This window comes from Limulus polyphemus, unplaced genomic scaffold (assembly GCF_000517525.1).
Source record: "Limulus polyphemus unplaced genomic scaffold, Limulus_polyphemus-2.1.2 Scaffold938, whole genome shotgun sequence".
In the NCBI taxonomy this organism is placed as follows: Eukaryota; Metazoa; Arthropoda; class Merostomata; order Xiphosura; family Limulidae; genus Limulus; species Limulus polyphemus.
Genome location: NW_013666548.1, coordinates 122,817 through 133,287, shown reverse-complemented (window position 1 = coordinate 133,287; position 10,471 = coordinate 122,817). Strand labels below are relative to the sequence as shown.

The 10,471-nt window shown below is 34.7% G+C and overlaps 1 protein-coding gene across 1 annotated transcript in view; it reads left to right on the top strand.

Moving 5' to 3' along the window:
- LOC106461343 (protein turtle-like) overlaps window positions 1–10,471 on the top strand; it is a 256,105-nt gene that overhangs the window by 127,067 nt on the left and 118,567 nt on the right. The window lies entirely within an intron of this gene.

The window sequence follows — 10,471 nt, the reverse complement described above, 5'->3', positions numbered from 1 at the left end:
CTTATCGACTTCTTGACAAGAATTCTAAGAAGAAAGTAAACCTACAGACATCGGTCTTGTTTAACAAAATCTGCCTACAAGAAAATCTGTCACCAAAGTATACCTATATATATATAAACCTGTATATGTATATTTTCTAATTATTAAATTATGAACCATGATAACATATTTAAAGTTTGAAATAACTTCTTTGGCAAATGTAAATAATTGTATGATGATATTGTATATTGTCAAGAAAATGTTCAGACAAATATTTATTGATAGGTTGAGGCTTGTGGCATTATAAGTAGCCTTAGGATTAACGTCACTTGTTAATATTGTCTCTCGGTGGTACAGCGGTAAGTCGATGGATTTACAACGCTAAAGTCCATGGTTCGATTCCCCGCAGTACAGCATATAGCCCAATGCGGCTTTGCTCTAAAAACAAACAGTCAAAATTGTTTATTAGTTTGAAACGTGTTTTGAAGGTTGACCTTTTGACGATTGCTTTTTTTTATAAATTACTGTACTCTCATCATGACGAATGGACTCCGAAACTGAGATAAGTAGTGACTAGCACAGTGATTATTAGTTTGCATATAATCCTCATATATTGAAGATTCGTAGATCCTGAACTTACTCAGAGGTGTCAGTTGTAATTCCACACAAGCTACACCAAAGATTTATTTCCACTAGCGCGAGACAAGTAGTCTCTTCTGCAATATTATCTAAATGTCAGAGGCCTTCTGTTTTTTTTTTCTCGTAGTAAAGGAGTGTCCTAAACATTGGTAATTAATCTTTAACCCTCGCGATCGTATCTAAGTGCATCATTAACTGAATAGATTTTAGGGTAGACAGTGAAGACGTTCTTTGAAGGAAATCAAGGGACGAGATTTTGTGCTAACGTTGTAGGAAACTTTTTCATTCAGCATGTTGTGTTAACCATATTTAAACTACTCTATTTACTGAGCATTAATGTAGCTACATCTTGTTCACTACTATTACTTACTTTTTATTTCTTTCTGAGGTTTCATGCTGGTAATACTGCACCTGTTATTTTCTTACTTAACCTAAAATTACCATTCTGTGTGGATTACTAGTTAATCAGTTGGAAACGTATTTATCTTGTTTGTGTTACTATGATTATTCTCACTAAATCTATATTCTTTTTGTAACGAAACGAAAATAAATTGTTTGAAAGATATGAAATTTTTGGTTAACCTGTACAAACTGTAATTTGTGTAGTTGTTGTTTGTTATTAAGCACAAAACTACATGCAGAGGGTATCTGTGCTCAACCCACCACGGGTATCGAAACCCGGCTTCTAGCAGTATAAGTCCGCACACATACAAATGTGCCAAATTTATGTAATAGACCGATATTACTGGCCGATAGTTGGATGGATAGATAGTTAGTTACACACTGTGTGTATTTAAGTTATATTTGTCGGAAAGAAAAGTACGCTGGTTTTCAGAAATCACGCAACATGCCTAAAATACAAATACTGGTAACATGGTGCAAAATTTATTCACCAAATTTGGACTACATGGTACACTTGTAACAAAACAACTATAAAATAAGTTTAATGTTTAATGAATGTCCAGGGAGGAAAGCAAGAACTTCGGAAGACGTACCATTTATAAGATGACCTAGCTACGAGAGAAGAAAGGAAAATGGTCCACTGACGCATCAGAGCTGTTGAGGTACAATGCGTCTTCCTAGAGCACCATAAACATGTCATATGGGAATGAGGTCACGAGAACGTGCTGGACAGTAAATACAATTGAAGGTGTGGCCTTGTGGATACTAGCTGATCACATATGCCCATTGAAAGGAATGTACGCTCTATTGCATCTGCATATGGCCTTAGATAGTGATTTAGGATCTCGTACATATACCTCAGCCAGTCAAAAGTACCATCCACAACCTCTTGGAAGTCTGTACGTCCACTCACGAAAATTTCTGCTCAAATCATCAAACCTCCACTACAAAGGAATGAATACCTTTCCGTAACGTGTATGGTTACTTGCATATTCCATGTTCCATCTGTACTAGTGTATGTCTTGAGTCAATTGTAGACAGAATCTTGACTCATCTGTAAAAAGGACACGGCTCTACTGATATGGTGTCCAAGAGACATATTCACGACACCACTTCAAACGTTCTTGTTTATGTCTGTGGAAGAAAATGATGTACATCATTGGTCGTCTTGCATAGATCCCTATTCGATGCAGCATCCTGCGTGTTATAAAAATCGCACCAACCTCTGGGCATGCAGAGATCCACAAGTAGTGTAGTCGGTGTAAAGGACCAGTTTCGTCGGGACAAGAGAGAAATAAGAGTTATCTGCCGGGGTTGTGAACTCTGATCGAAATTGTACTGGACTTTGAGCGCTACTTCCACGCAGTTTGAAATCTGTTTATGAAACAGAAGCAACGTTTACAATTCAGTCATCTGGGTTTGTAGCTGCCCATACATAAGCCTACCGTACAGTCATCCTGGTTTGTGACTACCCATACATAAGCCTACCGTTCAGTCATCTGGGTTTGTAGCTGCCCATACATAAGCCTACCGTTCAGTCATCCTGGTTTGTGACTACCCATACATAAGCCTACCGTTCAGTCATCCGGGTTTGTAGCTGCCCATACATAAGCCTACCGTTCAGTCATCCTGGTTTGTGACTACCCATACATAAGCCTACCGTTCAGTCATCCTGGTTTGTGACTGCCCATACATAAGCCTACCGTTCAGTCATCCGGGTTTGTGGCTGCCCATACATAAGCCCACCGATAGCTCTTCACTTTAGGGAGTTTTTCCAGACGATGACGGCTAAACGTTTTGTACAAATGGTCATTATAGAGTTGTTTAACCGACGCTAAAACTATAATATACTAGAATTAGTGTCCACTTTTCTTTACATAGATGCTAATTTACACGTCTTGAAAGGACCTGCTTTTAAATATCCTTTCTTACACATTGTATCATATACAAATGTATTTGTGGTCCAAATTTGATGAAATCTTGCACCATTTTGGAGTTATGTATTTTTCTTAACCTTTGGAAACCAGGACGAGAGGGATATATATATACACACGACAATACTTTGTTTTTATTCCTGTATACAGGATTCCCAGGAAATACTTATTTTGGGATAATTAAAAGTTAATTATGGTCTCGGAGCATTTACTAATTACCGTCCTTTCACACATGTAATAAGACCACGTGTTGTCTCAGACTAAGTAACGTTATGTTGTACATGGCAAGGCACAACTACAGGCGTAAGACTTGGTGAGCTGGGTAAATATGAGCGTCATTAATCTCAAGTATTTGTGTATGTAAACCTGATGTTACAAGCAGGACAGTAATGTCACGATCACTTCTCATATAGTTGATTCATAACAGGTAATCATTCTTACATGAAGGGTTTACTTAATAGATTGTAGTAAACAAGTACTCTCAACAGTCAAAACAATCTCACCCGTAGCAAGTATTTAATTAGTAATTATTTTCACTACTTTTTTTTTCTATCACTCTCAACTAGTGTTAGCCAGTTCTTTGTTCTACAACGTTTGTGGGATCCACCATCCCATAGCTTTTGAACAAACAACTATTGCCAGTGGTGTGACAGGTACATGTATATACACGTTTCAGGATGGGTGTGAATTATCTACACATTATTTTTTTTTGTTCTGAACTCTGCACAAAAGCTGTTTTAGCTGTCATTTAAAGAGCCACTTTTTCCATTTTGATTAGTTATATACTTACGTATTGAGCACTAATGAACAAACAAAATCATGAACAGTGTCCTTAATTTTCTTTCACACTGATTTGTATTTTACTTGTTGGTCGAAAGTTTATTTCTTTATTCCACATGTAGTTCTAGTTCATTTTAGCTAATTTTTGTCCCTAGTGTCTCGGCTAACAACCGGATTTGGATATCCCTGGTGGCACAGCAGATAGTCCATTGTGTAGCTTACTGCTTAATAGAATGCACTTTGCTCATTTTTTGTTTTAGCTTACTGCTTACGAGTAGGTACATTGTTCATGTATGTTTTTTTTGTTTTAGCTTACTGCTTACGAGTATGTACATTGTTCATGTATGTTTTTTTGTTTTAGCTTACTGCTTACGAGTATGTACATTGTTCATGTATGTTTTTTTTGTTTTAGCTTACTGCTTACGAGTATGTACATTGTTCATGTTTTTTTTTTGTTTTAGCTTACTGCTTACGAGTATGTACATTGTTCATGTTTCTTTTTTTGTTTTAGCTTACTGCTTACGAGTATGTACATTGTTCATGTTTCTTTTTTGTTTTAGCTTACTGCTTACGAGTATGTACATTGTTCATGTTTCTTTTTTGTTTTAGCTTACTGCTTACGAGTATGTACATTGTTCATGTTTATGTTTTTTTGTTTCAGCTTACTGCTTACGAGTATGTACAATGTTTCTTTTTTTGTTTTAGCTTACTGCTTACGAGTATGTACATTGTTCATGTATGTTTTTTGTTTTCAGCTTACTGCTTACGAGTATGTACATTGTTCATGTTTCTTTTTTGTTTTAGCTTACTGCTTACGAGTATGTAGATTGCAATTTAATACATACTGTTTTCTTTTTTTAGTAAACCCAAACAAAGTTATTCTGTTTTATAATCACGAATTTAATAAGCACATTTTGCTAAAGGACTAAAGCTGTCTATGTCCACTCGATAGAAAAGAAGAATTAAACGGATGTGTAGTATTTTAGAGAAAAAATTGTCGAGAGTGATTAGTTATTGATTCACATTATCTTCTGGGATATTCTAGTTTTAAGATGCAACAATAAACCTTTCTTATCATTCGTCTTACATGTCAAAGTTGATAATCGTTTGAAGGTTCCCAAGTTGTTCCCGAAAGTTGGAGCAAATAATCGACTAACTGAAACGTTAAATATGTCGTCGTGGTTGACAGGAAAGTCTGGACATTTAGGAATAAAGCACTAAACACGTTGGAAGCGATCACTCTGGCTCGTCTGATCACACAATGACGGGTTTGAGTGTATCAAAGTATTTTGTAGAAACTGATTTTCTGTCGTCCAGTAATCACTTTTTCCAATCTTGTACTCGAACCCATTTGTTCCAGATCAGCCGTGTAGACAGTTACTGCTAGACGAAAATATTTTTTTTTTCAAAGGGGGTGGGGAAATCAACGAAATCTCACTCCCATCAGTAGATCGAACTTGTCGACGTCAATATATCATGTGATGTACTTCAGATTCTCAGCATCTGCGTTACGGAATATAGAATTACCTACTTGTAATGCAGTATTACATCAATCCAACTTTTTTCTAAGTGAATAAATTTTGTCTGTCACCAACATCTGGAGGAACTGAAGTCATCTACTCCGTAAGAGACGAAAAAAACAGCATAGACGCAAACACTTTTTTTTTTTATACATTTAACCTTTGGATTTAATTGTAGTTTCTAAAGATGTATTTAATCCCGAATTTACCAAAGGCTCTTGAAATTAATTAGCGCTGCTTACTACCAAATAATGATGTAAAATAACAATTTACATTCCTGTATAGAAACTAATTTCTGATACTATACGCACAAATAACACATTGTTACACATAAATAGCTTAATACGATAGCTGCTCTTATACTTTGGTACGTTATGTCATAATGTGCTATTGGATTCTGTTTCTACTAACATTTTTCTCATTGAAGAATAGATACTTTTTTTACGTTTACATAAATTTTCATTCTTTTGAACAAGGCCTGGCATGGCCAGGTGGCTAGGGCGCTGGAATCGCAATATGAGGGTCGCGGGTTCGAATCCCTGTCACACCAAACATGCTCGCCCTTTCAATCGTGGGGGGCGTTATAATGTGAAGGTCAATCCCACTATTCGTTGGTAAAAGAGTAGCCCAAGAGTTGGCGGTGGGTGGTGATGACTAGCTGCATTCCCTCTAGTCTTACACTGCTAAATTAGGGACGGCTAGCGCAGATAGGGATCAGAAACTGTTTTCTAGTGTAGGATCAGTTCAGCAACCACCACGAAGAACTGGAATTTAGGTGTGCTGTTATGAAAAATTTTTTTTAGTTTACCTGATTTTTTTCAGTATCATCCAAAACTGAATTTTGATCATGTGATCTTTACTTAGTGACTCGAAATTGCTATACTTCATAAACTTGCACATCAATTTAAAGAACTTAGAAGCGCGGTAGCAATCCCTATGTAGGGATGGGTCCGATTAGAAATGGCAGCCTCTACATTGTGTACGGTAGTCAGCACGTCGGCAGAACCCAGTCGGAGGGATGGAGACGAAAAGCCCTTCACTAATAAAGTACAAAACTGCCTCTGAAGTTCGGCTAACCTTCCTTGACGTCTAGAAACCTCGATTTTCTTCTCCACCAGGTGTAACTTTTAAATCACTTCACTACTCCCTTTTCCTACCTAGAGCTGCAAGTGATAGATTAGTTACAGCACAAAGTACTAATCAAGTTCTCTGATCAGTGTTTATCTTTATCTGTGTTATATGTAAGTAGATAATATAACGTATACTCATTACCGCGCCGCGCAATATCCTGGTCATGACTTGTCTTATTTTGAAAAGTGACGTCTATAGATTATATTATTGCTCCCTAAAAAATGGAACTAAAATTAGTGAAATGATACCTTCCACCTAGAAGCTACAGCCCCACTGGAAAACAAGGCTTAGACTTATAAAAAGTACAGAATATAGTAACAAAAATTATATCTTAAAATTATTTGGATCTACGGATGGAGAAAAGATCAGAAATTAGAGCATTTGGGATGGCAGAAAAATCTGCATTACCCATTCCTGCATTCCACTACCTAACGTATCCATGCATCCATCCTGTGAGTGCAGTATACGAGTGGTGGAATGCAGGAATGGATAATGCAGATTATCCTCCAATCTCAAATACTCTCTAGTTTCAGATATTTTCCATCCCTAAATCAAAATAATTTTAAAATATAATTTTTTGTTACTAGTCGAAGTATTAGCTTGTATTTATGTTCCTGTAAGATAATAAACGGTTTGTATAATTTACTATTGGCAGTGCAACGGAGAATAAAGACGTGTTTTCATGGACATTAAAATGTCACATGTCTAAAATAAGGCTTCTTTTTTTCGCATTTTGTTTATCTTAATTACATTAATGATTGGAAACGTGTACTTTAATTTTTACCATTTTTAGTATTCTATAGTGCATGAGAAAAAGTGTGGTCAGTTCTTGTGTTAGTAATTAACACATTTATGTTGCTTTTTTTAGATAATATTAAGTAAAACGGTGGAATTAACCACCACTTACTTTAAAAATTCGAGTTTCACGTGAAACTTTCCTTGTTCAAGTTCGTTAGGATCAACGAGATATTTAATGTTCTAATTTTTTACATGATTCTCAAGTGGTTTTTTTCTTAGCGGTTAAGAAAAGCAAGTCACGCATTCTTGAGCTTTAATTTCATCCGCTCTGTTGTTGTTGTTTTTGTGTACATGATTTAAGAAACTAATCGGCTACCTCTTCTATAGGATAAAGTAATTAAAATACCAAATGCGGTAACGCTTTGCCTTCTCATCTTTGCACGAAGGCATTGTATTATTATCAATGTTGTACACCGGAAGAAAGGATGACGTTATTATACAAACGTAAGCCATGCAAAAAAAAATTGCTTAAAGTAAGTTACAAATGCTTCATCCAAAACTTTAGCTATGCATACATAACAAAAAAAACGCTCGCACATAATGTAACATTAAGCAAAAATAAAATAAAAAGTGGGGAAAATCGCTAGACGCGTGTTCGAAAAATTAGATCTGAAATTCTGTTTTATTTTATATTGTATGACTGACTTGGAGTTTATTTCATGTCTTATATTGTTATTTGTCATCATCAAGCGTTACGTTGTATGTCAGCCACTTTTAAAAGCGTTATGTCAATGTATTTCATCGTCAATAAATGGGCATGCAATGAAACATCAGTTCTCAAAATGTAATGTTAATGTATTTCATCATCATCGAACGTTACATTGTAGGCCAATCAGTTTCACAACACAATGTCAATGTATATCATCATCATCATCGAACAAAGAAGAGAAAATCGCCAAAATTCTCTGAAATGATTCAACTTGTGTTTTAAGAACGTGTCCTACAGTAACTTAAATTCTTTCCCATACGAACCGTTTCATGCTTCTCACTGGAGTACAACCAAGTATGCAACAATAGAAAACGGCTTTAATTTTTTTTATTAAGTTATTTTCTTAAAGTATTAATATACTACTTAGTGAAGTCCTGTTGTGTCAGTTGCATAGGGGTGCGAGCTGCATAATACTTGTGATTATTGGAGAAATTTGGAAAATTATAGTCATTCTTTCTGCTGAATCGATAAATAAAAACTATTAGTTTTATCTAATACTCAAAAGTTTAAAAAAAATTAAATAATTGAAAACAAATTACGTGCATGCAATGTAAGACTAATCAGAATATTTTGAAAATTGATAGTTTTCATTTTTAAAACACTCCGTGAACACAAGTGATTTACGTATTTTGTTAAGAAAACAAGTAACGGAGAAGAATATTTATTAAAAAATAAGAAACTATGTTTACGTTTAAATACATGTTTATGAAAGGTGGTTATCTAAAATTTTATTCAAAAAATTTTTGCTAGAAAATATTCAGAGATGATGTATATGTAAAACTATTATCTTAGTTATTTGGACATAAAAAAAAAATTAAGGCTGATTAACTTGCTACAGCTCTATTTCCCGAAGTGTTTATCATTAGATAAAAATTAACCGTTGCCTTTAAATTGTTATTCAGTATTTATACAAAAAAGACGAATGCATTTTACGTGTTTTTGATTTTCTTTGACTAAAACAAGAAGTAATCAACTATGAAAATTCTGTAAAAGAAAATAAACACGTTTAATTACAGAATACAAAAATAATAATTATGAAATATGACACTCAGATATACGTATAGATAACTTATTAAAAAAAAAACGGTCCGCTGGTGGCTCGGGGACAGTCTTGTATGTTTGTTTTAGAGCAAGGTGACATTGGGTTATCTGCTGTGTTCACCGTGGCGAGTCGAACCCAGATTGTAGTTTTGTAAGTCTGTAGATTTACCGCTGTCCATCAGAGGACCGGCTTATAACGCTAAAATTCTGGGTTAGATTATGGTGATCGATATAGCACTGGTACAGCCTTACGGTACAACAAACAACTTGTATATAATAAAAGTTAATGTCATGTTCGAGGCTTGATGAATAATTTCAATGCATTTTTTGTTTTATTTCTATGTAAAACTACATTAACCAAAAATGAGTTTCAAATCAAAATGTAAAATGCTTAGCTACAAAGTGTTATGTCTACGATGGTATGGGTGGTTTTATCATTTGAAATTTATTTATAAGTGATTCCTGTAGCCAGAAAATAAATTATTTGCTGCTACTAAACTAAACGATCATATATACATCTTGGACGACTGGTCGAAGGATAAACAACTGGAAGAGTTAAGGTTCGTTAAACATTTTTTTTTATTGTTGACAAGCAGGCATACTTTGTTTCTTTCTATTCACGTGAATTAGTGACAGAAAATACGTTTAATTTCTAGTCAGTCACGTACCAGTTATTTGTAATTTGCTTTATTTGCAATGTAATAAAAACATGCTTTCATTTTATGACGTTACTCTTCAGCGACAATATCAAGAAACGTTTTTTTTACTAAACACACAACAAATATTTGTATATTCCGAACCATGCTGTGTAACACCGAAGTCGACTCTTAAAGGAATATAGATTAATTTTCTCAACAACAAAGCGGAACAAAACAATTTTTTAAAAACATCGTCTTACTTAACATAACTTTTACAGCTGCCCAAGATGTGTCAATAGTCTTTATTCAACACAAACGTTCCACTTTCTTATACCACTTTTCAGCCTTTATCGAAATAATGCCCATCTTTTTTTTGCGTACAAAATGGCGACGTAAAATCGGTTTTTAGGCGTGGAAAATGAAAATCAAAAAATACTTTGTGTTACGAGCCGTTTCACCTAAATATTCTAGTGTATAAACAATGCTTACAGTCCAATGGTAGAGTGAATGCTGGTAGAGTAAATCCATAAAAAAAAAAATATACAAATTCGTTTGTAGACTATAATTAAATCATTCATTGGCTCTGTTAATGATATTTTCAAATTATCTATCGTTTAAATTCGATGACGAGGAACCCACTTTGAGATTAATAATGGCTGGAGACGGCTTAAATGGGTAATGAAGAAAAACTTTAATATAAGTTTAACATAACAGCAAATGTACAACGTTTCGACAATGTTTTGTCATCATCATTTTGTCACCTGATGATGACAAAACATTGTCGAAACATTGTACATTTGCTGTTATGTTAAACTTATATTAAAGTTTTTCTTCATTACCCATTTAAGCCGTCTCCAGCCATTATTAATCTCAAAGTGGGTTCCTCGTCATCGAATCTTT